Raw genomic sequence first — 16,131 nt, 5'->3', positions numbered from 1 at the left:
ACATAATATCAAGAAACGGCTAAGGGCACATGGATACTGCAACGGCTATGGGCCCTCACAGTCCTCTGGCAATAGTACTGAGGACCTGTGTTGCTGAACTTGCCGCAACCCTAGCCAAGCTGTTCATTATAGCTACAGCACTGGCATTTCCCCGGCAATGTGGAAATTTATTTTTATTTTAAAAATTTAGAGTACCCAATTCCTTTTTTTCTAATTAAAGAATTAATCAAGGGGAATTTAGCGTGGCCAATCCACCTACCCTGCACATCTTTGGGTTGAAGGGGTGAGACCCATGCAAATTCCACACGGATAGTGACCCGAGGCCAGGATCGAACCCGGGTCCTCGGCACCATGAGGCAGCAGTGCTAACCTCTGTACATCATATTTGACCAGATATATCCTGTACACAAGAAACAGGACAAATCCAACCCAGCCAATCAACGTCCCATTCGTCTATTTTCGTTCATCAGCAAAGTCGCGGAAGGGATCATCAACAACGCTATCAGTCAGCACTTACTCAGCAATAACCTGATCACTAATATTCATTTTGGGCTTTGGAGCACCACTAAACTTCTGACCTCATTACAGCCTTGGTTCAAACATGGACAAATGAGCTGAACTCCAGAGATGGGGCGAGAGTAACTGCCCTTGACATCAAGGCACCGTTTAGTCGAGTACGACATCAAGTAGCTCTAGCTAAACAGGAATCCAATGGGAATCAGGAAGGAAACCCTCTGCTGGTTGGAGTCATACCTGGCACAAAGGAAGATGCTGTAGTTGTTGGAGGTCAATCATCTCAGCTACAGAACATCACTGCAGGAGCTTCCTCAGGGTAGTGTCCTAGGCCCAATATTCTTCAGCTGCTTTAAACAAAGAACAAAGAACAAAGAAACGTACAGCACAGGAACAGGCCCTTCAGCCCTCCAAGCCTGTGCCGACCATGCTGCCCATCTAAACTAAAAAAGTCTACACTTCCTGGGTCATTATCCCTCTATTCCCATCCTATTCATGTATTTGTCAAGATGCCCCTTAAATGTCACTTTCGTCCCTGCTTTGTCGATTACCTTCTTTCCATCATAAGATCACAAGTGGGATATTCGCTGATGACTGCACAATGTTCAGCAACATTCGAGACTCTTCAGACAATGAAGCAGTCCATGTCCAAATGCAGGCTTGGACTGACAAGTGGCAAGTAACATTGACGCCACACAAGTGCCAGACAATGACCATTTCATTTACAAGAGGATCTAGTCATCGCCCCTTTGACATTCAATGGCATTCGCATCACTGAATCTCCCAATATCAACATTCTGGGCGTTTTCCATTGACCAGAAACTGAACTGGAGTAGCCATATTAATCCTGTGGCTACAGAATGCCTGCATTGCCGAAGGAGGCTATTTGGCCCATCAAGTCTGCACCGACCCTTCGAAAGACCACCCTCCTAAGCCCAATCCCCACTCTATCCCTGTAACCCCAGCCAATCTTTGGGCACTTAAGGGCAATTTAGCATGGCGAATCCACCTAACCTGCACATCTTTGGATTGTGGAAGGAAACCGGAGCACCCGGAAAAAGACAGGGGGAGAAAGTGCAAACTCCATGCAGACAGTCATCCAAGGTCCGAATCAAACCCTGGCACCTGATGCTGTGAGGCAGCAGTGCCAACCAATGTGCCACCATGCCGTCCCTGGGGCAGCAGCTCCTGCTTTCAGTCCCAGTGGTGAGGCGTCTTCGCTGCAAATAAATTTCAGCCCCAAACAGTCTACAGGTGCCATATTGGAACTTTACTTTTCTTTACAATCTATAGGTTGTAACTTAGTTAAAGAGCACCAGCTCTTATCTGGATCATGCATGTCTTGCCTGGGTTAAAATTATAACCACCAGTTAAATGAATAGAGATACTCTGGCACATAGGCACTTTTGCCTGGAAGCTGACTTGGAGGAAAGGAGATTCAAAATGACAACCCGTGAATCAATAATTTTAAACTTTTGTTGCAAATGGAGCTGAGGCATACTTTGAACAAAATATTCCCCTGCTAGATCCTGCTCTGTAAAGTATGATTTGTGGAAAAATCAACAAAGCTTATGATCAGACTGTGTAACTCAACTGGCCCTCAGGTTAAAATTAAACTTCCCATCACTTATTGCTCAGAAATGCAACTGCTAAACATAGGGTAGATTCATTTGCCTTGGCTGTGGCGTTATGATTTAAGATGGGATTTACCACGTAACCCCTTGCATGTTTCGCGACGGAGGGAGGCGGTCTGCCGTTGGCCAGCTCTTCTGGTCCGACATTGTCAAATGGGGTTCCCGTTGAATGCACCCCTTCCCACCAGGAAACCCATGGCGGGGGGCGGGGGGGGGGGGGGGGGGGGGGGGCGGCTGCTGTCAGCGGGAGTGGAAGATCCCACCGATATGAATGGCTGGAAAATTGAATGTTCTTAACAGGATTAAAATTGAGTTCATTAAACTATCTACAACAGTTATTAAAGGTTCACTGCAAATCAACAGAGACATATTATTTGCAATACATTTGCAAAGAGTACACTTGAACAGACCTTTATCAAAAGTGTCAAAATATAAAAGGAATATTTTTGAACATGCTGAACAGAGAAAACAGAGACTTAGAAATGCTGACAACAAGTCTGTCAGCCAGGCGATTTAATATTTCACTTGATATTCCTTATTTTCTGCAGAGAGGCAAATGCGATTTTAACTATCCCATTATCCCATTGAATGCATAACCTTGTTAGCAGAGCACACAGAAATTGCCCATCTGAAATAAAATCTTTGAAAATAATTTTCTCCTGCAACCGCTTCATGCATCCATGTAGAAAATTACTTTTTGGTGACTCAATGGCAGGAGGGCAACTTTTGTTTTACTTTATCATAACAACGGCAGCAACATCAGTTTCTAATAATAATAGCACCTTTAACACAATGAAGCACCTGCTTCACAGGAGCATTATCAAACTGCCAAAACATTTGCACCATGAAAGCCACATAAAGAGTTAATAGGGAAGATGACCAAAAGCTTAGTCAAAGAGATCATTTTTAAGGAATCTCTCAGAGGAGGGAAGAGAAATAGAGAGGTAGAAAAGTGTTGGGAACATAGAGCTTAGAGCTGAGCTTGATGAGGGCTGGCCATCAATGATGGGGTGATTAATGTTGGGTATGCTCAAGAGACCCGGATTAGAGGAGTGCAGTGATCTCAGAGGGACTGGATAGGCTCACAGAGATAGGGACACGGCCAAGGAAGTTTGAAAAGATGAATCATTTTAAAATCACGGCACTGTTTATCTCAGAGCCAGTGCCAGTGGGTGAGCACAGGCATGTTGGGTGAACAAGGCCTGATGTGAGTAAGGCTTTGGATGGCGGAGTTTGGAATGACCTCAAGTTTAGAGAGAGTAGAACATGGGAGCCCGACCAGAAGTGCATCGAAGTATCCAGTCTAGAGACAACAATGGCACAAATGAAGGCTGCTAAAGCAGGAGCGGAGTCAGACCATGTTACAGAAACAGATTGGCAGTCTTGGTCATGGGATTATATGTTGTCAGAAACATGTGTGTTTGGAGGTGGGATGGTAGCTTTCAGGGACAGAGGTCTGGATTCCCAGTTTGGGAGATTTTGTTCTATTGCCAAAGCAGAATTGCTCCTGGTCTGTGCTGGCTCTAGGAGAGTTTCACTCTCCCTTGCCATGCTAATTTATGCATGGTGGGGAGCTCCTGGGATTCCGTGCCAAATCCCATTACCGAGCTGACGGCCTGATATCAAGGTCCGGCGGCTGTTTCCCCGCCCCCCCCCCCCCCACAATGCAAATTCTGCAACCTCTCCCACTGACAAATAGAGGCATTCTCAACTCGCCAGCCCCACCACCACAGAAATAGTTGTGTCACACCCCCCACACCACACATGCAAAAGGGTGACCTGACCCTGCCCCCCACGACACCCCATTAGACCTTCCCATCAGACCCCCATATCAGAACACCGTCAGACCCTCCCATCAAATCCCCCCACCAGACCCCTATCAGAGACCATCCATCAGACCTCCATGTCAGATTCCCCCCAGCAGAGACCACCCCCCCACCAGACCCACATATCAATCCCCACATGAGACCCCCCCCCCCACCAGGACCCGCAAATCAGACCCCGCATCGGAACCCAGTATCAGACCCCACAACAGACCCCCCCGTAAGACCCCAATTAGAGACCCCATATCAGATCTCCATACTAGGCAACCCAAACAGAGGCCCGCCCAGCAAATACCCATCAGATCCCCATCAGATCCCCCCATCAGACCCACATATCAGACTTCTCCAGATCAGTGTCCTCTCATATCGGAGACCTGCATATCAGCGACCCCTCCATATCAGAAGCCCCTCCCTATCAGAGACTCCCCCCCCTCCCCCCATATGAGAGACTCCTGGGCAGTACAATGGCGCAATGGTTAGCACTGCTGGTTCACTGAGGACCCGGTTTCGTTTCCGGCTGCAAGTCATTGTCCGTGGGGAGTTTGCACACTCTCTGCCATGTTGAGCCATTATTGAAGGTCCCCATGTCAAAATCGCTTTTGGAATGATTTCCAGCACCAGAAGCAGCTACAATGTACCTTAATAGATGAGGTGCTGGAGGAGCATGAGGAGGTAACCAATGGATCCTTTCTGGCCTGGCTACCCATGATTGCATCATCCAACTGTGATACCAGTAAGTAACAACCTGAATTCCTCACAATCAACAGTCCCACTGCTTTCCCTTCCTCTGTTGTTGACCATTATCTTTGATGGTTTCACCGAGGCAATGACTGTGCCCTCAACTATGGTATCTGCAGTGCTAGTGGGTACCACAACCTTCTTCAGGATAAGGTCATGCATCCATGCCTGTCCCTTGCTGATTGAGCTGCCTAAGGCTGCCGCCTCCAGTTCTGTTCTACCTTGTCCTGTCAGAGAGGGGGAGTGTTATGTAGTATGGTGCAATATGTTGGGTTATTATGGCTGTCATATGTGATGCCCAACGCATCACACAAGCTTGCCACCCCCACATTGATTCTGTTTATACCTCCGCTGCCTCAGGAAAGCAGACAGCATTATCAGAGACCCCTCCCACCCAGGCTTTGTCGTCTTCCAGACCCTTCCGTCAGGCAGAAGGTACAGAATCTGAAGACCCGCACATCCAGACATAGGAACAGCTTCTTCCCCACAGCTACAAGACTCCTCAACGACACCCTCTCGGACTGATCTTTTCCCTGTAAGAACACTATTCACGACGCCCTATGCTGCTCTTGCTCATGTATTTGCTTTGTTTGGCCTCTTGTTCCGCACTGTAACCAATCACTGTTTGTCGATGTACCATTTGTCAATGTTCTTTGTTGATTATTCTTTTGTCTACTATGTACGTACTGTATACGTTCCCTCAGCCGCAGAAAAATACTTTTCACTGTACATCAGTACATGTGACAATAAATCAAATCAAATCAAGTCAGTGTGTGCAAGCTGTGAGATGTGGGTGTGATACTTGCAGCAGTGCCTGAGGGTGAGGTGAAGTTAGGTATGAGTTATAATTCTTCGGGTTAGTTGGTAAATAACAAATGAGAGTGTGGTACATTCAGCAGTGGATGAGGCTAATGGTACACTTGGTAATGTAAGATGCCATGAGAGGCTCATGTGGGGCCATTTAAATTTTCTGCAGCAATAAATCCAAGGTCTCAGTGCTAGACCTCTGTCATTGATCTCCACAACTGTCTACTTCCATAGCTTTTGCAAAGTTATGCTGTTGTCCTCCAATCCTCCTGTTGATAGACGACAGGTGGGATTTTCCTCTCCCGTGTTCCACCGTTGCAGAGGCGGCTCACCCAGTGGCCGATGGTGGGATCTTCTTGAACCATTGCTGTCCATGTGGCTTCCAATTGAACGAGCTCCTCGCCCCCACAAAACCCATAGTGGGAGTGTGTCATTGGCGGGGCCGTAAGATCCCACTAGCGTGAATGGTCAGTAAATCTTGCCTCACATATCTTCTTTACTCCACCTTTTGCACCAAATTCTCCATTGTAAAATCTCCTCCACCACCTCATCTATTAATCATACAGTTGGTGGCTTCAAGAACACAAGCATGTTCAACATGCATATTATGATTCCAGATCAGACCCCAACAGTGGCTCGGAAAATGGACAGAAAGCACAATATTTTATTTAAATTTTCTAAGACTGTGAGGAAAGGCTACCTCACTCCAGGTGTGACTCCACAGACAAATAGGGATATGATGTTAAAACAAACTAACGCAGGATTAAAATATCTTTAACATCACACAAGAAAATAACTTACAATTACCCCTTAAACAATACTTAACAATGACAATTAAACACTAATTGCAAAGTGCTATCTTTTATCTCCACTCAGGGAAAACCTATCTCAGCTCAAAGCCACTTTTAAATACAGTTAGCATGCTCAGGAATACTTGCTGTAAAGAGATGCCTTTGATAAACCACTTTGAGAAAGAGATCCTCCAGCAAACAGCTTGCAGAGCCTTGTCTTTTCAGAAACCTCTGTTCTGATCAGAGGCAAAAATCTTTCCGAACTAAACCGCTGGGAGAGACGAAGCTAGTCTGCTCCCAGACAGATCCAAACTGAACTGAACCTCCATCAACTGCTTCAGCCCCTGGCTCTTCCAATTAGCTACATCATCTTACTGAGCTGAACACTGCGCGGGATTGTCCGTCAAGCGATGCCGGAATCGTGATGGAGAATTACGTGTCATCCGAAAATCGAGGCTGACACCGGGCGCCCGATGGAACGCCATGTTCCTGTGTCTTGACAGCTGCATGAATGCGTTCTACGTCGTATGTACAGTAAACGCCATTGGTATATCATTAACCGGCCTGACCCGGTATTCTTTGGGGCTCCCACGATGCTCCTTCTCCACCAGGACGAATTAACGATGGAGAGGTTCACTTGTGGGTTTAAAAATCGGGAAACAGGCACAATGGTTGCTGAGGGAGAGAGTGGAGGTAGGACATGGGTCTGCCACCCATCACACCAAGCCCCCACAACCCACCTCCCACTCTGCTGACCTCCCCCTCCCATGTCTACCCTCCCTGCACCAAAGTCCCCGCACCGCAACCCCGCCGTGATTCTTACCAGCCTCATGACAGGGTTCTGGGAGCGACCAGGCCTGGCCGGACCCGGCAGTCTCTCATGTGTCCCAGATAGCGTGGTGTCACCCTGTTCTGCCCGATGCCCATCAGATGTGCCAGGGACAGGAGGGGGGATTCAGAGAGGCTGTGGTGTTCCGGCACCTCCCCTGCGGGGTCACTCGAAAGGGCTCCATTATCTCCCCTTGCCTCTGGGTGCCCAATGTCCCCCGGGCTACTCCTTGGGATCATGGTGCGGTTGGAGTGCGCTGCCAGTCCTGGAGGCCGGCTCTCATTTCGACCAACACCTCAATGTTCACTGCCATGGAGCACAGGGAATGTTCCGCCTCCCTCTGTGACTGACTCAGGTCAGCTAGTGCCTGGTGTAGAGGGTGCCATCTCTGCTACTCCACTACTGGGCCGATATCTGGGGTTTGAGTATCTGTGTGTGTCTCTCTCCAGCTGGCACTGAAACTTCAGAGGCCAGGGGATGCCGCACTGGGACACCTCCACGGAAGAGAGCACTGAATCAAGCCTGCCGTTTATCCCTAACCGGAAGCCTGAGGCTTATATCACACAGATATCCAGACCCCTACCAATGCCCAGGTGATTCTCTCTCTTGCCGGTGGTGCAACACCCACCCGGTTCCTACTTCGCTGGAGTAGCTTTCCCAAGAGAGAGAATAGGACACTGCTGTTTATTACCTAACCAGCAGCCTGTCCTGAGTGAATCGCTCAAGATGACCCTAGATTCTTGAACCCGGAATTAAGGTGAGGAATATCTTAACAATGACTTGGTCAGAGATCGCTGGTGAGAGATTGAAGAATTTAAACGACTCCAATTATCAGCAAATCAAGGTTTATTGCAAAACCCAGGTCAAAATCATCAAACAGAAGAAATTATAATAAAATCTTAAACTCTAACACAAACTAAGTCTATTCAGAAAGTACTATAACGGACACAACGAAAAATCTTATTGTTACACAGTTTTAGCAATGACACAGAACACAAATCAAGTCCCCTTCCCCAAAGCCTCAACCACTATCAAGGTCAAGGGAGTTTCGCAAGCTGCTGCAGGGTACTTACAGTCACAGGCTGCAGAGGTCAAGTCAAAGGTGGAGAGGTCGAACCAAAAGACCCTCAATCGAAACACAGCCCCTTTTATATCCGTTTTACCAGGCTTTTTCCTGTGTTCGGCCAGCCCCTTTTGCATTGAATTGGTAAGGTTTAAAGTTCCCGCTGGTCCCGCCCCCTTTGAGCCGGTCAGAGCTGTCGACTTCCGGGTTTTCCTCCTCCTTTGCGTTGTATCAGTCCAAGTTTAAAGTTCCCGCTGGTCCCGCCCCCTTTGAGCCGGTCAGAGCTGTTCGCTTCCGGGTTTTCCTCGCAGGTCCGCTCCTTCCAGCCAGGCAGACCTGCCGCGATTTGAATTTGGCGCCGACTCCGCCCCCTCCTCCCAGTGAGTTCCTGCCGGTGGCTTCTGTCAAGATTGGAGTACCTCCCCCAGGTCCGCCTCCAACTTGGTTTTTTCTACCGTTTATCTTCAAGGGGCTTTTCCAGCGCAATATACTGAGCCCAGACAGTCTGCTTTTTAGGATAACAAGGTTAAGCTCTCTTGTGAAGATTTTCAAAAGTCTTCCAGCTGCTCCGGAGATGGCTGCTATTCTCACCTTGCTATGTTGATGGGGTGTTAATTGGATTCTGCTCTGGTGGAGGCCAGGTCATTTACATCTGCATGGGGCTATGACCATCCCATTGTCCTGCTTGCAGGCAGGCCCCCTGTGTATTCCCGTGCCCCTTTGTCTGTGTTTTGATCTTATCTCGTTGTCTGGCTCCTTCTTCCTTGTAGCTCCTAGGGGGGGGGTTTGTAAATACCTATGCCCCTACTCAGCTCAGCGGACCAAGCCTGCTGGGAAATTTGGTTACGTTCCTTTGGCTGAAAAGTGTCCAGTTTACAGTCTCTGGGTTTTATTCTTGCGCAGTCCAAAAAGGGCCGAATTGCCCGAAAACCTTACACTGGACAATGCCGTCGACACCCGCAGATATGACCCGTTGTGACTGGCCCAAGCTCTGGAGTGCCGTTGCAATATCCAGGTGGCCCTGGTACATGGCGGGCTGTGACAGGGCTGCCCTGTCCTGGGCCTAGGCCACTGCCCGCAGAGTGCCCCAGGCCTTGGACATTTTGACCCATAACCGATACTTTCATCGCCAAGGCCTCCACCACGCACCACCCTATCAGTGTTGGCCTGGGTGGCACACATGGTTGGTACCACCTCCCGCCCTTGCAGGTGGTTGGACGCCTCCAACTGCACCTACATGCGCTGCATGGGTAGTGACACTCCCTCATGTAGTCCCGGCTCTGTGTCTGCAACTCCAGCGTCGATGGGACCCCCTTTCCAGAAACCCAAGTCTTGTCTGGACAGCGGCTAGTCCATGGGGTCGGGCAGCAGTCCAACCATCTCCCTCTCGGGGGTTCTTACCTCCACCTGATCAATACAGCTGCATGTGTGTGGTACACACCAGATAGTGCCCCTTTACACTATAATGCCCAACCAAGGTGTGTGTCTCTGGGATGGTGGAGGGTGTTAGAGACAGCTGTGATGAAAGGTCGGTGCCATGCCCGGACCGGTACTCTGGACTATCACAGGTTCGGTCGCACTCTGTGGCGAGGGGTGCCATGGGTGTGTGGGACGAGGTTTGGTGCCAGGGGCACGATGCTGCCTATTCACTCTGGCCATTCTGTGGACATAATGCAGCTTTTTATGGTACTGCTCTATTGTCCTGACAGTGGGGCCCACAGCGCTCAAGGCCTGCCACCTATCTCCAGACCCGGTGCACAGCGATCGGCAGCAGTCTCCTTCCCACCCTGGGGAACAGGGTACCCGTTTCTCCACCATGGCATCCAGCAGGATCTCGAGCTCAGCATTTGCAAGTCGGGGTACCACTCTTCAGGGTGCCATTTTGTTGGAATGAGCATGTATGGGGACTGGAGTGCTGATATGCAGCTTGTCAGCCTCTCAAGTGTCAGTCCTGACCATGGCAAATTGGACACTTTTTTGTATTGGATTTGCACTAGTTCCATGTGGTGCCAGTGCTAGCCCATTCACAGATCCTAATTGCTTTTGTGGTCGTTGAATACCACCGATTCAGTCCCGGCGTCAGAATTTAGTCTCTGAAACAGGGAATCCCGTCCAATGTCTCTAATTATCTACTCCCAGGGAACCCTCGTAATATACACACAAGTTCCTCAGACCAAACCTTTATGAAGCTTTAATTGCACCTGTCTCCAAAATGCTGAGCTGTCTTTCAAACCACGCTTTTTAAAATCACAACTGCAGCGATCACACACTAACCCAAGCTTTTACCATTACTGCACAAAATGGCATGGTGGCGCAGTGGTTAGCACTGATGCCTCACATTGCCGACGACCCGGGTTTGATCCCGGCCCCGGGTCACTGTCCATGTGGAATTTACACATTCTCCCCTTGTCTGTGTGGGTCCCACCCCCACAACCAAAAAAAGTGGGTAGGTGGATTGACCACGCTAAATGGCACCTTAATTGGAAAAAAAAAGAATTGGGTACTTTAAATTAGAAAAAGTACAAAATAATAAGAATATATCTGAAATTCCTATGTTCATCACATGCAGCAGATTAAAAATGAATCTTGACATGTGCTTTGTTAAGCATTTCGGGGCTCATCCAGAGTGATCCAGGCAGCAACCCCAATGCTCTGCACTTTCTGTGTGGCCAGCATGGCTTTAATTGTATGCATGCTTTTCACACATGCATAGATTATAGAATCATACAATTCACAATGCAGCAGGAGGCCATTCGGCCCATCACGTCTGCAGCGGCCCTTGGAAAGAACACCCTACTTAAGCCCACACATCCACCCCATCCCTGTAACCCAGTAACCCAACCTAACCTTTTTGGACACTAAGGACATTATGGCCAATCCACCTAACCGGCACATCTGTGGACTGTGGGAGGAAACCTGAGCACCCGGAGGAAACCCACGCAGACAAATTGAGGGTTAGGGTTAGCCCACGGGGAGAATGTGCAGTCTCCGCACAGATAGTGACCCAAACCGGAATTGAACCTGGGACCCTGGAGCTGTTAAGCAACAGTGTTAACCACTGTGCTACCGTGCCGACCAGAGTTACGAACCATGTTGTCAAAGGACAGCCTTTGTCATTCAACAGTTGGTTTCCGATTTGTTTTGTTGATTCAAACACAGATGGAGCAGTGGATTGTCACAGAATGAAGACACCTTGACTGCTGCCAGATTACCATGCTTAGTCATACATCAGCTGGTGTTGAATGGTGTAATTCCTTCAGGTTGTAGTAAATCTTACAATTGACATGCAATGCTTACAAAGCATATTACATGCAGTCATTGGAACCCTGCATCAAGGGGAAGCCAGCAATAGTGCAAAAGTCACATGTTCAATCTATCTGCTTTTCTTTGACAAGAGAAAATGAAATAAAGTTCAGCTCTCTTTGAATACAGATCCTCAGTAACCTCCTTCACACAATGGTGGATGGCAAAGGGGAACTGTCACAGCTTTAACCTGTTCCAGCCTGGAGTCAGTCAGATGCATGAATGTTCATGGCCATGGTCATCTTTACATCCATTGGCAATGCTGCCCTTGTCTTGCTCTCAGGTTACAGTTGTGGTTGCAGCAGGTGGCAGATTTCAGTGAGAGCTTCCATAATGAACTAATAAATGAGTAAAAGATGTCCTCGGAAGTAGTGATCATAACATGATGGAATTTAATATTCAGTTTGAGAGGGAGAAACTTGGGTCAGAAACAACTGTGTTTAACTCAGGGAAATGAGGATAGAGTTAGTTAAAGTGGGCTGGTCAGACAGATTAGCAGAAAAGACAGTAAACAAGCAGCGGCAGACATTTAAGGATGTAATTGATGACTTAGAAAAAATATATCCCATAAGGAGGAAACATTCTAAGAGAGGAATAAATCAACCATGCCTAATTAAGGAAGATAGGGAGAGCATTAAACAGAAACAAAAAGCATAAAAGTATAGCCCCCAAGGTTGGGATAAATTCAGAATCCAGCATAGGAGGACTAAAAAGATAATAAAGAGAGAGAAAATAAACTACGAGGGCAAGCAAGTGAAGAATATAATAACTGAGAATAAGAGCTTCTTCAAATAAATAAAAAGGAAGAGGAATGACAAAGAGAACATAGGCCCGTTAGAAAATGAATCTGCGGAGATAGTTATGGGAAACAAGGAAACGGCAGATGAATTAAACAGATATTTTGCATCAGTCTTTATGGCGAAAGATACAGCGAACATCCATTAATAGCAAAGAGTTTAGGCGAGCAATTAAATACCATCACCATCACTAGAGAAGTAGTGTTAAACAAACTAATGGGGCTAAAGGCCAATAAGTCCCCTAGCCCTGATGGGCAGGGGCTGGTTTAGCACAGGGCTAAAGAGCTGGCTTTTAAAGAAGACCAAGGCAGGCCAGCAGCACGGTTCAATTCCCGTACCAGCCTCCCCGAACAGGTGCCGGAATGTGGCGACTAGGGGCTTTTCACAGTAACTTCATTTGAAGCCTACTTGTGACAATAACGGATTTTCATTTCATTTCATTTTTAATCCTAGGATCCTAAAGGAAGTAGCTATGGAGATAGTGGAAGCATTTGTTGTAATTTTCCAAAACTCTTTGGATTCTGGGGTGGCACATGGTTAGCACTGCTGCCTCAGAGCAGCAGGGACCCGAGTTCACTTCTGGCCTTGGGTGACTGTGAGGAGTTTGCACGTTCTCCCTGTGTCTGTGTAGGTTTCCTCTGGGTGTACTGGTGTCCTTCCACAGTCCAAAGATATGCAGGGTAGGTGGATTGGCTATGCTAAAATTGCTCCTTAGTCCAAAGGTGTGTAGGTTACATTAAGGGGTTTTTACGAAAGGGTGGTGGAGTGGGCTTGGGTGGAGTGCTTTTTCAAAGGGTCGTAGAAGCATAGAATCCCTACAGTGCAGAAGGAGGCCATCGGCCCATCAAATCTGCACCGACCCTCTGAAAGAGCACCCTGCCTGGTCCTGGCCCACTCCATCCCCCTAAGCCCACCCAACCCAACCCGGACCTCTTTGGACACTTAAGGGGCAGAATAACACAGGGAGAATGTGCAAACTCCACACAATCAGCCATCCAAGGCCAGAATTGAACCCAGCTCCCTGGTGCTATGGAGCAGCAGTACTAACCACTATGCCACTGTGCAGACCCAGGTCGGTGCAGACTCAAGGGGCCAACTGGCCTCCTTCTGCTCTGTAAGGATTCTATGATTCTGGAGAAGTACCAGAGGGTTAGAAAACTGCCAATGTAAAACCCAAGTCAAAAAGCGAGGGAGGCAAAAAGCAGGTAATTATTGACCAATTAGTCTAACATCTATTGTTGGAAAAATGTTGAAATTTATTATTAAGGAAGTAATAGCAGCACATTTAGAAAATTGTAATTGAACCAAACAGAGTCAGCATGGCTTCATGAAAGGGAAATCGTAGTGTGCCTCATTTTTTTAGTTTTTTGAGGAAGTCTCAACCAGAGTGGATAGAGGGGAACTAGTAGATGTGTTATATTTAGGCTTCCAGAAGGCATACGACAGGGTAGCTCACAAAAGCTTAAGTCATAAGATAAGAACTCATGGTGTTGGAGGTAGACCATTATTTTAATCTCCTTCCTCCTGGCTCTTTAATTGTAATGAGGTATAATTCCATGAGCATTGGCAGTCCCCAAATATTTCATTCGACTGACCATTCCTCTTGTGGCTGAGCACCACTGGTGGCCTGTGACATCTGATCATAGTCTGGTATCTGTCCAAAGGCAAAACACCGTTGATCAATTAGCTCAGCAAAAACTTTGTTCATTGTTCACTCAACCCATTTACAAGAATGTTCAACCATGACAGCAAACTAATGCATGCCAGTAGCTCAAAGACTTTGGATGCAATGTTGCTATGTTTCAAGTTTTCTCAGTCACGTAATTACCTGTGTTAGTTGTTGCTGTGATGTATCGTCTGCAATTATGCGCATAACTAGTGAGGGGCCGGGTGGACGCAGCAGGACGCATGCACGGTCTTTGTGCCTCCAGTGGCGTTTCGGGTGAAGGAGCAGTCTATGTCTGGTAATGGTCCTGGGAGTGATTGTGTGAGGGCCCTGTGCTGAGGGAGATGTTCCCTATGCTGAGGGGGATCTTTTTTTAGTACTTTTCACTTCCCTCATTAGCCTAGACACAGATGAGGCATGGAAACCAACGATCCCGAGAGCTGTGCAGAGAATTCAGAACAGGATCGCGTGGTCCTGCTGGTGCAAAAACAGTCACAGATCTTTGTGAGAGAGGGTACGTAGCACAGGTGAAAAAAAGATGGACATGAAGGCTGTATCTGAGAGTGATGATAAGGCCAAACATAAGGTTACTGCCATTTCTTCAATTAATTTAAAGGAACTGATTGACCAGAATAAGCACAGTGCTGCCACGGAGGGTTCAGATAAAGGTAATACTGGTGGATCCATGACATCAAGTGTGTTGTGATCAGAACTGTGGATGATCTGGGGAAGTGCTCCATTTTGTTGAAGATTGTACCCATGAAACTCAGCTTGATTAGGAGCTGTTGTCAGATGAGAATTGTTTGATCAATCTTTGAAGAAAGGGAGCTAGAATTCTAGCTAAGGCAAATCAGAGCTTTTAAGGATTTTGTGGCTGAAATTGATGCCATATATATGCTGAGTGGACTGTCTGGTAAATATGTATGCATCCTTGCTGTTCTGCTATTGAATGTGTAATTTATGGTTTATATTGACTGAAATTTGCCTGTTAATTTATATTTAATTTATGTTGATTTTGGTTTGACTGTGAAGGTGTAAGTTATAAAAAGTGAAATGTGTCTTGGTTTTCTCATTAGGGTCATTCAGTAAATTTAGTTATTTTGGTTAGTGGGATTACGGGATCATATCAGTAGCAACTAGACAATGATTCATATTGCTTCCATTTGTTTATCTAGCACATTATCTATATTAACGATCGACCTTTTCAGTATACTGTATATGCTGACATTGCACCTAAAAAAATTAAAGACTTATAGAATAAGCCACTGCAGAAGGCAATAAAAATCGTTTCATGACATAGATAGTGTTGAAGGATATGAGGACTAATTCCACGAATCAGCATTCCATTGGCATCTGACATTTGTAGAGAGTGCACCTTTGGAAATCGTAGACACACGGCCTATAATTTCCTTTCCATTAAAATTACGGAAGAAAATTATGGACTGTGAACCTTCAATTTCCTGAGTTGCACTGCCTGATGATCAAATCATTTCTTTAACCTGAAACATACTTCTGTGATTCCAGCATGTTGTTGGGCTAAGAACTGTAATGCAGGCTATTGACAATGTCGCAATAGTGACAAATGATTCAATTGATGGTGACGACAGAATAGAAGATGCCAATATTTCAAAATAAAACATGGGGCAGAGCAGATATTTTACAGATAGCTTACTTGATCGATATTTTGAAGCTTCAAAGATGTTAGGATCTAGCTGAGCATTTTTGGGGGGTTGGTTGTGCGTCCATTGTTCCAGGGGGTAGCAGTTCAAGGCTTGGGCAATTTTATTTCATTTGCATTTCGCTGACAGGCAATGATCATACTCCCATAGCCTGGATGGTTTAGCATGGTCTCGTGAGCAGAAATGGAGGAGAGCCTGGGAAGCAGAGACCCACTCATCACTCCCAGGGTCTACAAAGTTGGTGCTATAACTGGATGGAAAGATCCTAGAATAGAACCCTGGTTCAAAAGACCATAGATTGCATTCTCCGCTGGTGGAATGCTCCGTTGTGCCGGGAGCGTACCCACGCCTGCGAGTTTCCCGGTGGCGCAGGATGGCCATATTGAGAAATCTCATTGGCACATGGCGGGAATGGAGAATCTTGCTGTCGGCGAGGGCGCACCGCCCAGGAAAACGCAGCTGGCGGACCAGAGAATATAGCCTCGTAA

Source organism: Scyliorhinus torazame, chromosome 4, assembly GCF_047496885.1.
Source record: "Scyliorhinus torazame isolate Kashiwa2021f chromosome 4, sScyTor2.1, whole genome shotgun sequence".
In the NCBI taxonomy this organism is placed as follows: Eukaryota; Metazoa; Chordata; class Chondrichthyes; order Carcharhiniformes; family Scyliorhinidae; genus Scyliorhinus; species Scyliorhinus torazame.
This window is presented reverse-complemented; position numbering follows the sequence as displayed.